This window comes from Peromyscus leucopus, chromosome 8b (assembly GCF_004664715.2).
Source record: "Peromyscus leucopus breed LL Stock chromosome 8b, UCI_PerLeu_2.1, whole genome shotgun sequence".
NCBI classification, from domain to species: domain Eukaryota; kingdom Metazoa; phylum Chordata; class Mammalia; order Rodentia; family Cricetidae; genus Peromyscus; species Peromyscus leucopus.
Window position 1 is genome coordinate 37,321,255 of NC_051086.1, and position 23,493 is coordinate 37,344,747.

Genomic DNA, 23,493 nt, shown 5'->3' on the forward strand with positions numbered 1-23,493 from the left:
GGCTGGCAACTCACTTTGTAGACTAGGCTGGCCTCAAACTCACTAAGATCCACTTGCCTCTGCCTCCCAAGTGCTGGGATTAAAGGCATGTGCCACCACTGCCCAGATGGTTGTTTCTTGTAATGTGAAATAAAAATACAAAATCTGATTTTTGTGGTTATTATTGCTTAGAAGTTAAGGTTACCAGACACATAGGCTTAAACTGTGTCTTCATATTTATATAAAAGCACACATAAACTTACCTCATATGGCTATGAAATCAGTCCAGATACTAGTTCCACAAAACAAATTAATGAAAAGATAAATTATTGCATATTAAATAAAAAGACAAAAATGTTTAGTCAATAGAGAATAATTTATCTTTGCACAATTCAGGAATTTCTAAGCCACCCATTTCAAAATTTTACCTAAAAGATTGCTTTAATCAACAGGAAACGATGCCTATAGCTTTAATAAAGTTTCTTGTCTCAACAGAACACTGAAAACTGCATGTAATTAACTTCACTGGCGTCCTCCCTTCTCACTAAACTCGCTGCAGTTTAAAAACGCCTATCAGAGACCAGGCTATAGCTCAGGAGGGTAACTGCCATGCAAATGTGAGGCCAATGTTTCAACCTCCAGCATTATAAAAAAGAAAACGCTCATGTATATCCTAGCATCTTTCATTAAGAGCACAAATATGTATATCCATACATTAAATATTACTCAAAATGGTCATATACATTACTGTAACTAGCTGCTAATATACCGTGAAAATACAGGGTTTTTATGTGACACACAACCACTCTGCCCGCACACCCCCAGCTCTGCTTGAGAGAGGAGTAAACAGGAAGTACAGTCTGAAAGGACATATATATAGTCATAAATTCAACTTCTATCTGCTGAAACTCCCCCCTAAGGCTCTGAGAACGGTTTGAGCTTTTGACAAGAAATGGTAATAATTCTGCAAGAAGGGGCTGGTGAGGCAGTTCAGTAAAGTGTTCACCATCAGTCCCCAGCACTCATGAAATCCATGCAGTAACACACACCTATAGTCCCAGCACTCATGAAATCCATGCAGTAACACACACCTATAGTCCCAGCACTCATGAAATCCATGCAGTAACACACACCTATTGTCCCAGCACGGGGATGGCAGAAACAGGATCTCTATGGTCTCGCTGGCCAGCCAACCTGATTGAATCTGCAAGGTCCCAGTAAGACTGTCTCAAAAAGGGAAGAGTGGAGAGAAGCTCAAGGAACAACACCTATAGGTTAACCTCCAGGCTACACACATGAACATCCAAAAGACTACTGCCAAGGTTATATAAGTGACAGTAATTGCTTTTCTTTAACAAAGGTTTACCAAAAAGTAGAAAAATAGTAATGTGTAAGTCACCAACACTCAGTCTTCAAGAACTGCATCTTGCCAGGCAGTGGTGGTCTCAGCACTCAGGAGACAGAGGCATGCAGATCTCTTAGTCCAAGGCCAGCCTGATCTACAAAGGGAGTTCCAGAACAGCTAAGGTCACACAGAGAAATTCTGTCTCAAAAACAAAACAAAACAAAAGGGGGGAGTCAGGAGTTAGGTGGGAGGCATCAAATGTTATGAAATATTTGTTTACACTGTGAAGATGTATCTGCCAAGGAGCCTTCTGATTGGTTTAATAAAGAGCTGACTGGCCAATAGCTAGGCAGGAAGAGGTTGGGCAGGACTTCCAGGGACAGAGATGTTATGGAATATTATTTGAAGATGTGTTATATTTGTTTGTACTGTGGAATATTTGTTTAATGATACAAAGATGTGCTGCATTCTTTCTATTGCATTAGTTTAACTCTGTGAGGCTGTGTTACTTTGCCTGCCTAAAACACCTGATTGGTTTAATAAATAGCTAGGCAAGAGGGAGAATTAGGCAGGGCTGGCAGGCAAAGAGAATAACGTGAAAGGAGGAGATGAGGATCCCAGGGGCCAGCTACCCAGCAACACAGCCAGACACAGAATAAGAAGGAAAGAAAAGATACACAGAAATAGAGAAAGGTAAAAGCCCAGAGGCAAAAGATAGACAGGATAATTTAAGGAAAGCTGGCTAAAAATAAGCCAAGCTAAGGCCGGGCATTTATAAGTAATAATAAGACTCTGTGTATTTATTTGGGGAGCTGGGTGGCAGCTCCCCAAAGAGTAAAAAGTAAAAAAAGAAAACACCAACTACACAGAGAAGACTCTGGGAAGAAGAAAGGTGGGGTTGCCAGCCAGATGCAGAGGAAGCAAGATGAACAGTATGGAAATGAGGTAATGAGCCTCCTGGAAGAACGTAGATTAAAAAATATGGGTTAAGTTGTGAGGACTAGTTGAGAAAAAGCCTAAGCTAAGGCCAAGCTTTCATAATTAATAAGTCGTCTCTGTGTCACTATATGCAGACTGGTGAGCCCAATGAGAAAGTACTACTACACTGAAATATGGAGTAAGCACTCCTAAAAAGTTTTATGTGAGCCAGGTATAGTGGCTCATTTCATGTTAGCACTCAAGAGGTACAGGCAAGAGGATCTCTTTGAGACTGAGGCCAATGTGATCTACACAGTGAGTTCCAGGATAGCCAGAGCTACATAGTGTGAGACCCTGTCTCAAAAAATAAAACCCAAACAAACCGAAACAAACTTCTAAGTCTTGTCACCTCCTTCAGATCATGTTATCTCTGTATTTCTTCACTCCACTTCTCTTCATTTCTTCTGCCTCTTACCATTTATAAATCTCAGTGTGTTTTCACTTTCTATATCAAAAATGTTAGGTTTCAAACTTACTTTTTCCTTTTGCATCTTGTTTATTTCCACTAATTCTTTATAGGACTCTATTTGCTGCTACAGAAACACATGCACTCCACCAGCTCCACATGCTCATTTAGCAAATGTGAGCACCTTCCACAGCCACCCATTGTCCAGATACTAGCTGCATTCCAGAAAATGAAACCAAGTTGTAGCCCTAGGGGCACAGACAGCACAGCTGTATACTAGGGCCAAGGAGTTCAAAGAGACTGGAGTGGAATCCACCGAGGAGAAACTAAAACTAGAGCTCGGGGCAGTACAAAAACCAGAGGACCCCTAAGCACTGCAGTTACTCTGGTCCTCGTTTTCTGTAACAGAGAGCCACCTGTTACAGTCTGCTTCTGTTCTGTGATAAAAACCACTGTCCAAAACAACTCCCTGGCTCACTCACCAGCTCCTGCTTGAGTTTCTGCCCTGACTTCCCTCAGTGATATACTATGACCTGGAAGTATAGGCCAAATAAATCCTTCCCTCCTCCTAAGTTACCCTGGTCCAAATGTTGTCATAGCAACACAAAGGAAACGAGAACGCTACTGACAGCTCTTCAACATAGAAGTAACATAATTAGACTTCCATTTTAAAAACATGACCTGGCTGCTCTGCTGGAAACAGAAGACAGCAGAAGCCACAGGGGAAGGGTTCCTTAGAGAGTGGAAGGACTTGAAGAAACTGGGTGCATTCATACCTGAGTGTCATGTGCCTGTTTTTGCTAGGGATCAAACGCTGGGCCTTGCACATGCCCATCAAGTACAGCCACCAAGCTGTCTATCCCTAGAGGCCCTGCATTTATTCTCAACATGGCTTTTAAGGTAGATAAGAAGCATGTATTTCCACAACACCTTCTTTGAATTCAATGTGGAGTACCAAGAAGGTGTGCTAGGCGCTGACAAAGATGACAGTTAACAAGATGAGGAAGACTAGAATGGAAACAATGATCAGGGAAGGAGGAAGGGGAGAATGAATTTAATTGTGATGTTTGTTAAATAAGAGAAGCCAAGCCTATTAGCTGGTTGAACAAGTTGTGCAGATGGATCTACAAGACTGGAGGTTAGAAAAAGATTCAGACTAAAGATAAAATTCTCGGCCTGAAATACATGGTAATTCTCACTAGATAGGATGAGATCACAAGAAGACTAAATATAAATACATCAGAGGTCTAAACATAGAGCCTGGGAACACTGCCTCCTTTTTTAAAAAAGCTAGGGCAATAAAAAGGAAGCAGCAGAAGAAACTGAAAACACACAGCATTATCCAGAAAGCAATGGGAAGAAAGGCTTCAAGGACATGATTGTCAGTCAAGGCAAATGCTGCTGTCTCCACTGAAACTGACAACGGAGAACTGACCTCAGAATCTACCACCAAGAAGGTCACTGCTAATAACCTCAAAAAGGGCAGCTACAGTAGACTGACTAGGTGAGGAGCTGGGAGAGACAAGCAAGAACTAACTGATGACCAAGAAACAACTTCTTTAGAGCAGTAACTAAGGAAAGAGATGAACATATTGAGGAAGGCTTTTCAGAAGATGGAAGATTTTTCAGCATTTTCTAGATATGATTAGATGACCTAGTAGAAATAGGACAACGATATACATGCTGAATGAGATGAAGACTGAAACAGTTAATATCCTTGACCAAAGAAAGGAACATAACCAGAGGGAAGCAGGGGGGAAAAAAGGATGCAGAAGGTGTGAGTAGAGATGTAAGATAGCCAGGAAATGTTTTCTGATTGCTTTCATTCTGAGTATTCAAGAAACAAGGTCATCAGCTGGAAACGGAAAAAGAGGAGGGTTGCAAGAGATGATGCACGAAGTGTAAACAGTAGTGTAGGAGAAAGAAAGCGCTGACCAGGGGAAAGCACCAAGATTACAGACTGTGAGAACATGTAAGGCTAGCAAGGCCAGTGGGCGTGAACTGAGAAGACCTCGGAATGGTCCAGGTAAAAAAAATGCTATAAAGGCAATTTTTTTGCCACTTTTGCCACTTTGGGTGGCAGTGTGGTCAGATGAGTGCAATGACAGAAGGATGGAGTGTAGAGAGAAAATAAATAGTGGACACCTTGGGTTCAAACAGATAAAGAATATTCAAGAGAGGTTATGGAGAAAGGGGCCTGACAGCAAAATGATGCTAGCAGCAATGGACTGTGTGTGAGTCCCACACACACAGAAGTGCCCGGAAAGTGGCATTACTAAACAGAAGGTGGGAAGGGAGGATGCTGAGACCCCAGGAAAATGCTGAAAGCTATGCTGTATGGAGTCACTTTAATGTACTCTCCTCAGTTCTATTGGCATGCTACTCAGCTAATTTAAAGGCTAACATAAAACTCCTTCAGCAAAGTGAGTCTATATTGAGCACACTGAGTCAGAGAATTAATCCCAACCACAATAGAGGGTGGTTCCCAGGCAAGGAATATCCAAGATTACCACTTAACTATATTGCTAGGGCCATATTAAACTAATGACCTACTCAACAAAAATAGCAGATAAGAGTTGAACCAACTACTTAAAATTTCATCCTGGCTGGGCAGCGGCGGTGGTGCACGCCTTTAGTCCCAGCACTCTGGAGCCAGAGACAGGAGGAACTCTCTAAGTTCGAGGCCAGCCTGGTCTACAGAACGAGATCCAGGACAGGCGCCAAAAAACTACACAGGGAAACCCTGTTTGGGGAAATTAAAAAAAAAGAAAAAGAAAGAAAGAAAAAGAAAAAACAAAAAACAACAACAAAAAAAAAATACCTCATCCTTTCTCCCAATCTCTTAACAGGGAAGGGTACCCTTACTGAACAATTGGCAACATTATTTATAAAACAAAGAAACAAAAAAGAAAACCACCAGCTAGGTGTGACCATCTTTAATCACAGCACTCAGGAGGCAGAAGCAAGCAGGTCTCTAAGAGTCCAAGGTCAGCCTCATGCACATAACAAGTTCCAGGCCAGCCAGATCTACATAGTGATAACCTGTCTCGGGGAAAGAATAAAAAGAAAAGAAAAGAACTAATATAAGACTAGTGCTGAGTGACAGACACTAGATTTCATTATTTAAGACTAGAAAAGCTACACACTTTTCCTAAGACCTAGAGTTCAGTCTGCAGGGAAGGCTTGCTGGCCCAGTGAGAACCCTTGCTTCCACTTAAACCACATCAAGTCCCATCTCTGAGTAGAGCGGCTGCATAGAGACCTGTAGTTCCCCACAGTAGGGAGGTATAAACCACACAGAGTGCTAGACAGAGTCCAGGGTCATTCTGCTTTCCAACACAAAAGGTCACAGCAGAAGACTGAGGTGCTTGCTTAACACCCGGGGCACCCTGGGGTCCACCCCCAGCACTGGAAAGAAAAATAAAGTCAAAGTAGATGACTTGATAAACCAAATAAAACAAAAATAATTTTGTGCCTTGGTACAATACACTTTCAAAAACTCTACCATGAAGATGTCATAAGAAACTGTAGAGAAACGGGCCCGGCGGCAGCGGCCGACAGGGACATTCAGTCCCGGCGGCAGCGGCCGACAGAGACATTCAGGCCCGGCGGCAGCCGGCAGAGACATTCAGGCCCAGCGGCAGCCCACAGAGGTAGACAGGCCCGGCGGCAGAGACAAGCAGACGCAGGTAGGCCTGCGGCGGGGGCCCGTGGAGGTAGACGGGCCCAGCGGTGGCAGCCGACAGGGATACTCAGACCCGGCGGCAGCCGGCAGAGACATTCAGGCCCAGCGGCAGCCCACAGAGGTAGACGGGCCCAGCGGCGGCCTGCTGAGGTAAACGGACCCGGCGGCAGCGACCGACAGGGACATTCAGGCCCGGCGGCAGCCGGCAGAGACATTCAGGCCAGCGGCGGCCCACAGGGGTAGACAGGCCTGGCAGCAGAGACAAGCAGACGCAGGTAGGCCTGCGGCGGCCCGTGGAGGTAGACGGGCCCAGCAGCAGCCCGCTGAGGTAAACGGGCCCGGCGGCAGTGGCCGACAGGGACATTCAGGCCCGGCGGCAGCCGGCAGAGACATTCAGGCCCAGCGGCAGCCCACAGAGGTAGACAGGCCCAGCGGCGGCCTGCTGAGGTAAACGGACCCGGCGGCAGCGGCCGACAGGGACATTCAGGCCCGGCGGCAGCCGGCAGAGACATTCAGGCCCAGCGGCGACCCACAGGGGTAGACAGGCCCGGCGGCAGAGACAAGCAGACGCAGGTAGGCCTGCAGTGGCCCGTGGAGGTAGACGGGCCCAGCAGCAGCCCGCTGAGGTAAACGGGCCCGGCGGCAGCGGCCGACAGGGACATTCAGTCCCGGCGGCAGCGGCCGACAGAGACATTCAGGCCCGGCGGCAGCCGGCAGAGACATTCAGGCCCAGCGGCAGCCCACAGAGGTAGACAGGCCCGGCGGCAGCCCACAGAGGTAGACAGGCCCGGCGGCAGAGACAAGCAGACGCAGGTAGGCCTGTGGCGGCGGCCTGTGGAGGTAGACGGGCCCAGCAGCAGCCCACTGAGGTAAACGGGCCCGGCGGCAGCGGCCGACAGGGACATTCAGTCCCGGCGGCAGCGGCCGACAGAGATATTCAGGCCCGGCGGCAGCCGGCAGAGACATTCAGGCCCAGCGGCAGCCCACAGAGGTAGACAGGCCCGGCGGCAGAGACAAGCAGACGCAGGTAGGCCTGCGGCGGGGGCCCGTGGAGGTAGACGGGCCCAGCGGTGGCAGCCGACAGGGATACTCAGACCCGGCGGCAGCCGGCAGAGACATTCAGGCCCAGCGGCAGCCCACAGAGGTAGACGGGCCCAGCGGCGGCCTGCTGAGGTAAACGGACCCGGCGGCAGCGGCCGACAGGGACATTCAAGCCCAGCAGCAGCCCACAGAGGTAGACGGGCCCAGCGGCGGTCTGCTGAGGTAAACGGACCCGGCGGCAGCAGCCGACAGGGACATTCAGGCCCGGCGGCAGCCGGCAGAGACATTCAGGCCCAGCGGCGGCCCACAGGGGTAGACAGGCCGGCAGCAGAGACAAGCAGACGCAGGTAGGCCTGCAGTGGCCCGTGGAGGTAGACGGGCCCAGCAGCAGCCCGCTGAGGTAAACGGGCCCGGCGGCAGCGGTCGACAGGGACATTCAGGCCCGGCGGCAGCCGACAGAGACATTCAGTCCCGGCTGCAGCCTGCGGAGACATTCAGGCCCGGTGGCGGCCCCCAGAGGCAGACAGACCCAGTGGCAGCTGACAGGGACATACAGGCCCGGCGGTGGACTGCAGAGGTAAACAGGCCCAGGGACGGAGACAAGCAGACGCAGCTTGGAACAGGGACGCCCCTAACCCCAACATCTGGGGAAGAAGCTATCTCGGTGGGTCAGAACCAGAACGAATCTGAACACTCCGTCTGAGGACAACCCAGTGCCCAGGTGCTGATCCTGTGAAACCCAACAATTTGGAGGTGTTGGTGAGACTACCCTGCTCAGCTGAAACCCATCTGGGAGAGGATTCAGATGCCTACAGTTTAAAGTCTGAGGAAACAAGATCAGCTGAGGAGTTGACAAATGAACAAAACGTGACCTGGGAACACAGAAGAAGGCGCTACCCAGACACCAAACCAGATCACCAGAATCATAAGTATATATAATTCACCGATCGAAATCAGCTGCCCCTGAAGAAATAGCCCAATAGCACCAATTTAACCAAGAACCACTACTAAACCAAGACTAAAAATTAGAACAAGAGAGGCACTCTCAGACACAGACACCACCTGCACCTCACAGAGGAAGAGATGAGTAGACGCCAGTGCAAAAATACAGGCAACAACATAAAGACCTATATGGCAACATCAGAACCTAGTGATTCTACACCTGCAAGACCTAAACATACCATGACAGAAGAAACAGAAGAAATTAACCCTAAAAATGACATTAAGAAGATGATAGAGGCCCTTAAAGAAGAAATAAAACATTCCCTCAATGAGGAAATAAAAACTTTCCTTAAAGAGGAATTGAAAAACTACCTTAAAGAGGAAATAAAAACTTTCCTTAAAGAGGAAATAAAAAACTCCCTTAAAGAGGAAATAAAAACTTCCCTTAAAGAGGAAATGAAAAACTCCATTAAAGAGGAAATAAAAAACTCCCTTAAAGAAATGGAAGAAAAAACGAACAAAAAATGGGAAGAAATCAAAGAAAGCCAAGAAAATGCAATTAAACAGATGAAAGAAACATTCCAAGATCTGAAAAATGAATTTGAGACAATAAAGAAAACACATGCTGAGGGAATGCTGGAAATAGAAACCCTGACAAAACGAACAGGAACTACAGATACAAGCATAACCAACCGATTGCAAGAAATGGAACAGAGAATCTCTGATGCTGAAGACATGATAGAGAAAATAGATTCGTCAGTCAAAGAAAACAATAAAGACAAAAAAGTCCTAACACAAAACGTCCAGGAAATTTGGGACATCATGAAAAGACCAAACCTAAGAATAATAGGGATAGAAGAAGGAGAAGAATACCAACTCAAAGGCACAGAAAATATATTCAACAAAATCATAGAAGAAAACTTTCCTAACCTAAAGAAAGAAATACCTATGAAGATACAAGAAGCTTACAGAACACCGAATAGGCTGGATCCAAAAAAAAAGTCCCCTCGCCACATAATAATCAAAACACTAAACACACAGAATAAAGAAAAAATATTAAGAGCTGCAAAGGAAAAGGACCAAGTAACATATAAAGGCAAACCCATCAGAATAACACCAGACTACTCAATAGAGACTATGAAAGCTAGAAGATCATGGACAAACCTCATGCAGACACTAAGAGACCACGGATGCCAACCCAGACTATTATACCCAGCAAAACTCTCAATCACCATAGGCGGAGTAAACAAAATATTCCAGGATAAAACCAGATTTAATCAATACCTGTCCACAAACCCAGCCCTACAGAAAGCACTAGAAGGGAAAATTCAACCCAAAGAAGCTAAACACATCCATGAAAAATCAAGCAATAGATAATCCTACACCAACATACACCACAGAAGGACAACACAACACAACCAAAAAAATAACAGGAATTAACAATCACTGGTCATTAATATCCATCAATATCAATGGTCTCAACTCACCTATAAAAAGACACAGGCTAACAGAATGGATAAGAAAACAGGACCCATCCATATGCTGCATACAAGAAACACACCTTAACTCCAAAGACAGACACTACCTCCGAGTAAAGGGCTGGGAAAAGGTTTTCCAAGCAAATGGACCTAAGAAACAAGCTGGGGTAGCTATCCTAATATCTAATAAAATAGACTTCAAACTAAAATCAATCAAAAGAGACCAGGATGGACATTACATATTCATCACGGGAAAAATCCACCAAGATGAAGTCTCAATTCTAAACATTTATGCTCCAAATACAAAAGCACCCACATTCATAAAAGAAACACTACTAAAGTTTAAAACGCACATCAAACCCCACACATTAGTAGTGGGAGATTTTAACACACCACTCTCGCCAAAAGATAGATCTACCAGACTGAAACTTAACAAAGAAATAAAGGACCTAACAGATGTTATGACTCAAATGGACCTAATAGATATCTACAGAATATTCCATCCTAACACAAAAGAATATACCTTCTTCTCAGCACCCCATGGAACCTTCTCAAAAATTGACCACATGCTTGGACACAAAACAAATCTCAACAGATACAAAAAAATTGGAATAACCTCCTGTATCTTATCAGACCACCATGCCTTAAAGTTAGAACTCAATAACAACAAAAATTATAGAAAACCCACAAACTCATGGAAACTGAACAATGCCCACCTGAAACATCAATGGGTCAAGGAAGAAATAATGACAGAAATTAAAGAGTTCCTAGAATTCAATGAAAATGAAAGTACAACATACCCAAACTTATGGGACACTATGAAAGCAGTGCTAAGAGGAAAATTCATAGCTCTAAATGCACACATAAAGAAGATGGAGCAATCCCATACCAATGAATTAACAGCACAACTGAAAGCTCTAGAACAAAAAGAAACAAACTCACCCAGGAGAAATAGACGCCAGGAAATAATCAAATTGAGGGCTGAAATCAACGAAATAGAAAACAAGAGAACAATACAAAAAATCAATGAAACAAAGAGTTGGTTCTTTGAAAAAATCAACAAGATAGACAAACCACTAGCCAAATTAACCAAAAGGCAAAGAGAGAGCACCCAAATTCACAAAATCAGAAATGAAAAGGGAGACATAACAACAGACAATGAGGAAATCCAGAGAATCATCAGATCATACTTCAAAAACCTGTACTCCACAAAAATGGAAAACCAGGAAGAAATGGACAATTTTCTGGATAAATACCAAATACCAAAATTAAATCAAGACCAGATAAACCATTTAAATAGACCAATAACCCTAAAGAAATAGAAACAGTCATCAAAAGTCTCCCAACTAAAAAAAGCCCAGGACCAGATGGTTTCAGTGCAGAATTCTACCAGACTTTCAAAGTAGAACTAATACCAATCCTCTTCAAAGTGTTCCACACAATAGAAACAGAAGGAACACTACCAAACTCTTTTTATGAGGCTACAATTACCCTGATACCCAAACCACACAAAGATGCAACAAAGAAAGAGAACTACAGACCAATCTCCCTCATGAACATTGATGCAAAAATACTCAACAAAATATTGGCAAACCGAATCCAAGAATACATCAAAACAATCATCCATCACGACCAAGTAGGATTCATCCCAGGGATGCAAGGATGGTTCAACATACGGAAATCAGTCAATGTAATACACCATATAAACAAACTGAAAGAAAAAAACCACATGATCATCTCCCTAGATGCTGAAAAAGCCTTTGACAAAATCCAACACCCCTTCATGATAAAGGTCTTAGAAAGAATAGGAATACAAGGAACATTTCTAAACATAATAAAAGCAATTTATAGCAAGCCAACAGCAAACATCAAATTAAATGGAGAGAAACTCAAAGCGATACCACTAAATTCAGGAACAAGACAAGGCTGTCCACTCTCCCCATATTTATTCAATATAGTACTAGAAGTTCTAGCTAGAGCAATAAGACAAGAAAAGGAGATCAAAGGGATACAAATTGGCAAGGAAGAAGTCAAACTTTCACTATTTGCAGATGATATGATAGTATACATAAGTGACCCCAAAAACTCTACCAGGGAACTTCTACAGCTGATAAACTCCTTCAGTAAAGTGGCAGGATACAAGATCAACTCAAAAAAATCAGTAGCCCTCCTATACACAAATGATAAAAGGGCTGAGAAAGAAGTCAGAGAAACATCACCCTTTACAATAGCCACAAATAATATAAAATACCTAGGGATAACACTAACTAAACAAGTGAAAGACCTTTTTGATAAGAACTTTAAATCTCTAAAGAAAGAAATTGAAGAAGATATCGGAAAATGGAAGGATCTCCCATGCTCATGGGTAGGTAGGATTAACATAGTAAAAATGGCAATCTTACCAAAAGCAATCTACAGATTCAATGCAATCCCCATCAAAATCCCAACACAATTCTTCACAGACTTGGAAAGAAAAATACTCAACTTTATATGGAAAAACAAAAGACCCAGGATAGCTAAAAGAATCCTATATGATAAAGCAACCCTTGGAGGCATCACCATCCCGGACCTCAAACTCTACTATAGAGCTATAGTAATAAAAACAGCTTGGTACTGGTATAAAAACAGACATACGGACCAATGGAATCGAATTGAAGACCCTGACATTAATCCATGCACATATGAACACCTGGTTTTTGACAAAGGAGCCAAAACTATACAATGGAACAAAGAAAGTATCTTCAACAAATGGTGCTGGCATAACTGGATGTCAATATGTAAAAGATTACAAATAGATCCATATCTGTCACCATGCACAAAACTCAAGTCCAAGTGGATCAAAGACCTAAACATAAATCCAGTTACACTAAACTTAATAGAAAAGAAAATAGGAAGCACTCTTGAACGCATTGGCACTGGAGACCATTTCCTAAATAAAACGCCGACAGCACAGACCCTGAGCACAACCATTAATAAATGGGACCTCTCAAAACTGAGAAGCTTTTGCAGGGCAAAAGACACAGTCAATAAGACAAAAAGACAGCCAACAGATTGGGAAAAGATCTTCACCAATCCCACATCTGACAGAGGATTGATCTCCACAATATATAAAGAACTCAAGAAACTAGACATCAAAGCACTGAACAGTCCAATTAAAAAATGGGCTAAAGAGCTAAACAGAGAATTCACAAAACAAGAACTACAAATGGCTGAAAGACATTTAAAGAAATGCTCAACATCCTTAATCATCAGAGAAATGCAAATCAAAACGACTCTGAGATACCACCTTACACCTGTTAGAATGGCTAAGATCAAAAACACCAATGACAACCAATGTTGGAGAGGATGTAGAGCAAAGGGAACACTCCTCCACTGTTGGTGGGAATGTAAACTTGTACAACCACTGTGGAAATCAGTATGGCGGTTTCTCCGAAAATTAGGAATCGAACTACCTCAAGACCCAGCCATACCACTCTTGGGCATATACCCAAAGAATGCTGATACATACCATAAAGATACATGCTCATCTATGTTCATAGCAGCACTATTTGTAATAGCCAGAACCTGGAAACAGCCTAGATGCCCATCAACGGAAGAATGGATGAAAAAAATGTGGTACATATACACAATGGAGTACTACTCAGCAGAGAAAAACAATGAAAGCATGAAATTTGCAGGTAAATGGATGGAACTAGAAAAAATCATCCTGAGTGAGGTAACCCAAACCCAGAAAGACAGTTATGGTATGTACTCACTCATTGGTGGATTCTAGATATAAAATGAACAATCAGACCACAACCATAGAACCATAAAGGCTATATATATATATATAGCATGGAGGTCCCTAGGACGACTGTGGCATATAATAAATTTCAGTTTTACTCAATTATTGAAAAAAAATAGCCAAATGAATAGAAATACATGAACTATGAACCAAAGGCTGAGGGCTCCCAGCTGGACCAGGCCCTCTGAATAGGTGAGACAGTTGATTGGCTTGATCAGTTTGGGAGGCATCTAGGCAGTGGGACCAAGTCCTGTGCTCAATGCATGAATTGGCTGTTTGAAACCAGGAACTTATGCAGGGACACTTGGCTTAGTCTGGGAGGAAGGGACTGGACCTCCCTGGACTGAGTCTACCAAGTTGATCACAGTCCTCGGGGGAGGACTTGTCCTGGAGGAGGTGGGAATGGAGGGTGGGCTGGGGGTAAGGGGAGGGCGTGGGAGGGGGGAGAATAGGGGAACCCATGGCTGATATGTAGAACTGAATGGTATTGTAAAATAAAAAATATATATCACAAAAAAAAAAAAAAAAAAAGAACTGTAGCATGACTTTCTAGATCACTAAATAAAAACTGGTCAGGACTCATGCAATGCCTATTAAAAAAAAATCAGATTCAATGTAAATTCATGTAGCATTTCTTAGGAAAAGGAATTTGTTTTACCATAATCCACTTTAACTACAAACTTTATAAGTACTATAGTTTCAGTCAAAGATTACTTCTTACTGAAATGGGACATTTCAGTTCAGAAATCCCCTTTGAAAGGGATAACAAAATAGTTTCAGCTACCCTCTGCTAGGAGGATCAGAAATTCAAGTCCATCCTCAGCTACACAAGTAGCTGTAAACCAGCCTGGGCTCCACTGAGACCTATCTCCAAAAATAAATGAATGAATCTATAAGAAATCAAAAATACACATTTTCAATTGTTTCTGAAAACCCTCTAAGAGGACTGGCAGACTGCTCAGTAGCTCAGAGCTCTACTTGCTCTTGTTGAGCACCTGGGTTCAGTTCCCAGCACCCACAAGAAGATGCACAACCATCCAAAACTCCAGTTCCAGGGGATCCAAGGCCCTCTTCTGGCCGCCACAAGCACCACACACAAATGCGGTACACATACATTCATGGAAGCAAAACACTTTAAACATATAAAATAAAACAAATCTTTAAAAAAAAAATTTTTTTTTACTCTTATAAAACCTTAACAAGAGGCTGGAGAGATGGCTCAGCAGTTCAGAGCACTGGTTGCTCCTTCCAGAGGACCGGTTCAATTCCAGCACCCACATGGCTGCTCACAAGTCCAGTTCCAGGGCTTCTGACACCCTCACACAGACATACATGCAGCTCAAACACCAATGAACATAAAATAAAAATAGATTTTTAAATTTTAAAAAACTTAACAAAATGTTCTAGACTTATCCTTAAGCAAATAACTAAACATTTTCATAATTAAAAATAACTGAGACTTAGGCCAGGCATGGTGACATGCCTTTATTCCCAGCACTCAGAAGGCAGAGGCAAGCAGATCTCTGTAAGTCTCAGGTCAGTATGGTCCACAGAGTGAGTTCCCAGACAGCAAGAGCTACACAGAGAATCCCTGTCTCAAAACAAACAAAACAATCTGAGACTTAAAAACATAATAGGTTTATCCTGGAGAATGTGAAAATAAAGTACCTGAAAAAATGTTTTATGCTAATGCTATTATAATAAACTTTCAGAATCTATACAAATACCACAGGCACAGGCTACAATATGCCATGCATAGTTCTTAATCATTTTAGGGCTTACAACTGAAAAAAAGAAATGTCTAAATCTAAAAACCACTCTTACAAAAAAATTAACTACTGCCCCTGACAGAAACACAACCCTTGAAAGCCTTGAAAACAGTTGTATAAAGGTTTAAAAGAGATTAATTGAACAAAAAGAGTTAAACTGAAATAGGCGGAGGGTGAAAGGGCAGGGTAGAGGAGGAAAAATGGAAATAACCTTTTCAAAAAGTCATATGGAAGCCTGCCTATTACTGTAGAAGATTCCTAACACACACACACACACACACACACACACACACACACACACACAGAGGAAAAGAGAGAGAGAGAGAGAGAGAGAGAGAGAGAGAGAGAGAGAGAGAGAGAGAGAATGAATATGTCCCAATAACAGGACAACAATGCCCCTACTAGACACCACAAGCTAACAACTCAGTGCCAGGAATGAACCCCTCTTTTGGAGGTATTGGCAAGTAAGGTCCCATATGCCCCTAAACACTACACTACAGACTATTGCCAATGCTATTGGTTACTTTCGAGAACTTGATGTTAAGACCCTATTGCTGATGATGGTATGTACTTGAGTCCTAGAACATGGAGATACTAAGCTGGTATTAACTTGGAAGTTTCATCACTAGGAGCTAGCTTTCATAATTCCAGAAGGTACTATGAATGCTGCTGGAGCAGAAAAGTAGTCACTAATCTTATCAGCTGTGAACTTTGCAAACTACAATAACAACAGGTTTGGCAAGACATGTTCACTGGTACAACAGTGGCATAAACATTAGAGGAGTAACCAACCACTTTCTAACTGGATATAAGTCCTGCTCCATAAGATGAAACCCATACCTGGCACCATTTTGGGGTTAAGAACCTATGGCTGTTCACAGACTTTAGGGGAGAATCTATCACTATTATTCTGCTAAATGGACAAAGTATTAAACTGACTCCTAATGACATATTGTTATGCCTATACATTAATGCATCTCTGAACTCTCATCAGAGAAGCTTCTATTTGCAGTAGCTGGTGATTATCACAGAGACCCACAGTGACCAAGGTGCAGAGAATAAGAGTACAGAATGTTCAGCCCTAAATGAAACATCTATACTGTACACCCTCGCCTCCCGTGGCTCAGAGACCATTTCAGAGGAGAGAGTAGAAAGACTAGGAGCCTAAAGTGGTAAATGAACACAAGGAAACAGTGTCCACATGACACAGGCAGGCAGCTGAATACATGAACTCACAGTAGTTATCAAAGCATACATTAAGCCCAGTACAAGCTCAAGCTAGTCCCAAATCCCAACATGAAGAAAGGAGGTGGACATGAAGTCCCACCCCTAGCAGAGGTACTACTGGCAACTGAAAGCTCCTGAGAGAGGACAGTCAATTTTCCCTAGGTGTTGTCACTGGTCGGATGACCACACTCCAGCAGGTCATACACTTACGAATATAAGGACAACCCAAATTAGATTTGATGGGTAGGGAGGGAAAAAAAAGAGAACGCAAAGTTGGGTTGATTGGGAAGAGGAATGGGCATAGGAGTTGAGGGAAGGAGTGAATATGGTCAAAATTCAATGATAGATGGATGGATGGATGAAGGAGGGAGAGAGGAGGTAGGAGGAAGGGAAGAAAGGAAGGAGGAAAGAAGGGGAGGAGGGAAGGGGAGAGGAGGGGAAGGAAGGGGAGGAAGGAAGAGGAGGAAGAGAGGGAGGGAGGAAGGAAAAGAAAAAATTCTCCACCAATATTTCAATATTTCAAATATTCCAACAGTTAAAATAAAAACTCAAAGTTAGCCAGGCGGCGGTGGCGCACGCCTTTAATCCCAGCACTCAGGAGGCAGAGCCAGGCAGAGAGTTCAAGTTCAGCCTGGGCTACAGAGCGAGATCCAGGACAGGCACCAAAACTACACAAAGAAACCCTGTCTCGGAGAAGGAAAAAAAAAAAGCATTAGGGTAATACTTTGAAAACATAGTATTTTTAAGTATACCAAAAATGACGAATTCTTATATTCTTAGCAAAGTTACTTTACCACTTCCTGTTGTCAATAAGTCTGAAGTATTTATTTAAACAGTATGTATATACAAAGATTTCTGCCAATTTAATTTCCACTGAGGTAAAATATACAGCATCTTGGCCATTCTCAGTGCACTGAGAGTTATGTCAAGCAATCGCACTGTGAACTTTTCATCTGCAGAACAGAAATTCTCTACCCATCAAGTAATTCACCATCAGCCACATCTATATTTGCTCTAGACTTGTTTTTATTTTTACGTGTAGGAGCATTTTGTCTGCATGTATGTCTGTGTATCATGTGCATGCAGTGCCTTCAGAGACCAGAAGAGAGTGGGGTGTCTGATTCCCCTGATACGAGAATTAGACAGTTGTTAGCTGCTGTGTGGATGCTGGGAATCAAACCAGGGTTCTCTGGAAGAGCAGCCAGTGCTGCTGAGCTATCTCCCCAGCACCAGACACATTTATATTTAATAACTACTTTTTGTCAAGGAATTCTAGCTCCTGTTTATCTACTACCTTTCTCCACCTCTGCCCTTCCCTCCCTCCTCCCTCTGTTCGCACGCATGCACACACATGCATACGAGTATACAGACACGTTCAGACAGAACAGTTCATCCTCTGACCTCATGACCCTCACCTTCTCTTTCTGAACACTGCTCACATTTACAGAAGAAATGCAAATAGCATAAGTCACAAAGACACCGCCCCACACACAAGCTGCTGTTCAAACACAGTGATCTACCAACCCAGCTATCTGACTGTCCACCTGGAACTCTCAGAGAGGAAGGAGCCTCAGGCTCAAAAGCCTCTAGAAGAAATCTGTTGAGTAACAATCATTGGGTTCAAATCTCTGTAGGGATTATTAAATAATCAAAAGAGAGTCCTCTTCCATTGGCCATGGAGAACTAATGTAGGCCATGGTCTTGTGGAACAAGCTGGCCAAGGATGAGCAGCTACCCTTGAGCAAGAAGCATGTTGTATCAGACATCATCACAGCCCACTCAATGTTCTTTACTGGCTCTGTAATCATTTACCTAAGGTTTCTTATAATACTGGGCAGTCATAGTATGTTATCAAATAACTTCCTACAAGAAATAAACCTTCAAAACTATCACAGCTCTCTACCACTAAAATTTGAGGGGTTACTTTCTTTATTGGTCCTAAGAACAACTACAATGAAAAAGTGAACAGCCAATAAGTCTAAAATCAGAAAGTTCTGTTTTCAGGTACTCATGACTTCCTTTGTTACTCCTAAGAATAGCCACTAAAAAGCTAACAGCCAATGTCTAAACTTGGAAAGTCCTATTTGAATGTTCACACAGTCTACACAATGATAAAATGTTTCAGGCACTGGTAAGTCACAGGGGCTGACTAAATTCAAAAGCTAACTGTAAAAACAGTGGTAAATCTTCATTACCTTGTAATGATGGAGACAGACTGTGCAGAACATTAATTTGAACTTCTAAAGGAGTCAAACATCATTCAATGATGGAGATATTCTGCAAAATGTATCATTAGGTAATTTCCTCACCATATGACTATGATAGAGTATACTTTACAAAAACCCAGACACTACGGCATTCTACAGACTGAAGACTATGTGGTGTACATCCTCATATAACTCTTCCTACAAGAAACAGAACATTTTAATAACTGTCAGGGCTGGAGAGATGGCTCAGCAATTAAGAGCATATATTGCTTTTGCAGAGGAACCAAGTTTGGTGGCTCACAACTACCTCTAACTCCAGGGGATTCCATTTCCTCCTCTGGTCTCTACAGGCACTTACTTTCATTAATGTGCACATACTCACACCTAGATACATAAATACAAATAATTAAAAATAAAAACAGAGACAGTGAGAGTGCTGAGCACCTTTAACCTCAGCACTCAGGAGGCACAAGCAGGAGGAGCTCTTGAGTTCCCAGGACAGCCAGGTCTACACAGAGAAACCTTGTCCCAAAAAATATTTTTTTTTTAAAAAAAGACAAAAAAATAAATAAAACAGAAATCTTAATTTTTATTTATTTCTTTTTAAGAAAAGAGAAACTAGGTGCTGGGAAGATGGCTCAGCTGTTTAGAACACCAGTTGGTCCTGTGAAGAATCTGGGTTCAGTTCCCAGCACTTACACGGTGGCTTGGCTAACAACCATCCATAACTCCATTTCGAGGGAATCTGACACCCTCCTGACCTCCATGGGCACCAGACATAAATATAGTATACATACATACACACAGGCAAAACATTCTTATATCTAAAATAAAATACAAAAATAATTTTTAAAAGAGAAAGAGAGGGGCTGAAGAGATGGCTCAGCATCTAAGAGCACCGGCTGCTCTTCTAGAGGTCCTGAGTTCAATTCCCAGCAACCACTTGGTGGCTCACAACCATCTATAATGGGATTTGATGCCTCTGGCATGCAGGAGTATATTCAAATAAAGCACCCATACATATAAAATACATGAATATATTTTTTAATCTTTTTTTTAAAAAAGAAACTATCATGACTCTCTACCAATAAGATGTGTGGGGTTACTTGCATTACTCCTAGAAAAAAATACTGAAAATTCAATCTCTACACATCTAAAATCAAAACATTCTAATCAAATGTACTCTTCCCTTATTATTGCTAGGAACAGGCATAAAAAGTCAAATCTTTTGATCAGAAAGTCATAATGTGGCACATAATTTCACTGTTTTCAAACCGTACATGAAAATATAAAAACAGAATGAAAACGAGTGGGGGCTGCAACTGAGGGGGAACACATGAGGCTCTGGCTCGATCTCATCCGAAAACAACCACAACAAAAGACAACAGAAACTTTATGTTCATAATAAATGCAATGCTGCCCTCCACCTCTTTCTTCCTGAGGCAATGTGGCAGTGCACCACGGCCCATTCTTTTACACAGTGCTGAGGAGCCAAAGCCAGGCCTTCATGGGTACTAGAAAAACACTCTAACAACTGGGTTACGACATACATGTCTTCACCATTTGGGTTGTTTTTTGGAGGGAGTTGGGTTTTTTTGTTTTTTGAGGAGACTGTTTTGTTTTGTTGTTGGCTTTGTTTTGAAATAGGGTCTCATGGAGCTTAGGCTGGACTGGAACTTGATAAGCAGCCAAGGATAACTTTTACCTTCTTGATCCTCCTGCATCTACCACCACCTCTTCAGTGCTAGGATTACAGGAATGTACCCCAATTTATGCAGTGCTGAGGCTCAAGCTCAAGGCCTCATGCACGTTACACACACTAGCACCTGAGCTATATCCTCAGCCCACATCCTTTGCTGCTGTTCTTCCCCCCACCCCGGACTCTGTTCTGTAGCTCTCGCTGGCCTGGAATTAGCTATGTAAACCAGGCTGGCCTTGAACTTACAGGGATTCACCTGCCTTTTGCGGCCCAAATGCTATGATTAAAGGTTCACACCACAGTGCCAGGTGGTGGTGGCTCATACCTTTAATTCCAACGTTTGGGAGGCAGAGGCAAGCGGAGCCCTGTGAGTTTGAGGCCAGCCTGGTCTACACAGCAAGTTCCAGGACAGCCAGTGCTGTTACACAGGGAAACCCTGTCTCAAAAAAAAAAAAAAAAAAAAGGGGGGGGGTGCAACACACCAATGTCTAGCCCACACCCTCATTTTAATAAGCAGTTTTATCATAGTTGTCATACCAGCAAGAAAGTCCAAACAGCACCACATATTATACTAATAATCCTTCTCTTGTCAGCACTACCTGGTCAACTGTATATTCTTTTTACATGACAAACAAGGAGCCAAAATAAAACTGCTGAAGAGGTACTTTATTTAAGACATTTCTTCCTTTCTACCCATCAACCCCTTCTTTTGCGGCACTGAAGATGGCACCCAGAGCCTGGTACACGCATGCTAGGCAAGTGTACTACCATAAGCCGAAACCCCAGTTCTGTTAAAAATAAAACAAAATAAAATGGTTAAAATATCCAAAACAAAAGAAAGCTACTAATTTATCTTCAAGGGGTCTTTTGTTTTTGTTTTTTGTTTTATTTTGTTTTGTTTAAGTTGCATATAGCTCAAGCTGGCCTCAAGTTCGCTAAATAAGTCAAAGATGGCCTTGAACTCATGATCTGTTTCATGTCCAGTCTCACAGGTGCTGGCATTAGGGCTCAAACTATCACACCATGTGGTGCTGATGATTGAATGAGGGGCTTCATAACAACTAACCTATATTCCCTGCCCATCTTTGGGAATTTTTTAATGACTGTTTTGTAATTTGTGTCTATATGTCAACTATATTCAGGTGCCTCATGAAGACCAGAAGAGGGCGTCTTATACCCTGGAGATGATGTTACAGATGGTTGTGAGCCATCCAGTGGGAGTGTTGGGAACTTCAATCTTCTAGAAGAGCAGCAAGTGCTGTTTAACACTGAGTGGGGATTTTTTTTTTTTTTTTTTTTTTTTTTTGTAGCTCAGGCTGACCTGGAACTCACAGAGATACACTTGCCTCTGCCTCCTTAGTGCTGAGACTAAAGGCCTGCAACGCCACCACCACCTACGGTGTATATATATATAAATGTTATTACAAAGATTCTTACTGAAACAACATCTGAAATCACACTATCAATAAAAACACTGCATCAAAATCTAATTCAGGGAAGAATGAAACCACGGTTGAAACCATTCTTCCTGCCACTTTCAAATCTACACGGATTTTTATTAAGCTGAGAAATGAAACTATAACCCAGTAATCTTAGCCTTAAAGAGTTACTTATTAACTTTTAAGTAGACTACTATGAATTCACACTTCCTGAAGTTCACCAGCCATCTTTCCTAAATGAAGTGGTGCTGGGATTTGAGGCAGTCCTCATTTGCTCCACGGATACCACAGAAAGAACTTCACGCTCAAGCTTAAGAGAGAAATCATTTTGGGCTTTGTCCCTTCCACATACAGCATCCAGCACTAGTCTCTGAGCTTAATATATGTTTAATGAGTATGCTGAGTAGGCGGTGATGTTTAACCACCAGGAAGACATTAGGTCCCTTCCCCTACAGTTCAGAGCTCTTCCCTGGCTCATACAGATTCTCAATACCATACCACAGTCCTTCAAAAGCACATACACTTCTTTATTCCTACAAAATAGAAAGCTAAGCCTCAAAATACACCCCAAACACCTTTATAGTCGCCATTATTTTCAAAGAAGATGAGAAATGGGGCCTGTTAAGAAATAGAGAACTCTAAACCAACTTCTCTCAAAATTCCACATCTCAAGCGTACTGTCTACAAAGCTGGCGATAATGACTGAAAAAGTTATCAATAGTTTACATGGAGCGGGGACACTAACAGTCCTTCATCTGAGTCAAGAGAGTATGTGCTTAATCATACTTAGCTCTATGTCTGGTGTTTGGAGATTCATTCATTGCACCAGTATTTCACTGAGCACGTATTTATATGCTAGGTCCTTTAATAAAGCATTTACATTTTTTCTTTTTTCTTTGTGGCGGGCGAGGGTCCCGGGGATTGAACCACTCAGGGCCTCTTGCGTACAAGGCAAAGTTCTCTACCACTGAGCTCGACTCCCTGCCCCAGAACGTTTCGATGCCGAGCTCTGCACATCACCACCAAACTCCTCCACGAAAGGTTATCAGCTGCAATCACTGCTGCTGGAGAGGAATTCCCGGGGTTGCGCGAAATCAGCCGGTCAGGGGCTGCTCCTCGGCTCGGAACGCGACGTCAGCGAGCCGCTACCTACCACACCCGTTAGTAAGGCTCACCACCGCGGCTGCGAGCTCCCGGTGCAACAACCTGTAAGAGTCGCCGGAGCGACTGCGAGCCGGCAACCCGGCTTCCTCTCTCGGGGTCCCGGGCAGGCCGGGCGGGAGTCGGGGTCCGGGAGCCTGGCCGCTCCGCGCCGGTCCAGACTGGCGGGGCTGCGGGCTGGGGGAGGGGTCCGCAGCGCCTCCCGCGTCGGGAGGATACAGGCTCCCGTGGAAGTCGGCCTCACGGAGAATGAAGAGCACCACACGCCGGTCCTCGCGTGAGGACCTCGCCCAGACCTGGAAAATGGAGCCGCCGCAGCCGCAGCCTCAGCCCGCAGCCCCAATCCGCAGCGC

At 43.2% G+C, this 23,493-nt stretch overlaps 1 protein-coding gene across 1 annotated transcript in view; it reads right to left on the reverse strand.

Moving 5' to 3' along the window:
- Positions 1-23,493, reverse strand: part of Cdc42se2 (CDC42 small effector 2) — an 83,077-nt gene that overhangs the window by 59,350 nt on the left and 234 nt on the right. The gene's annotated exons all lie outside the window — the stretch shown is intronic.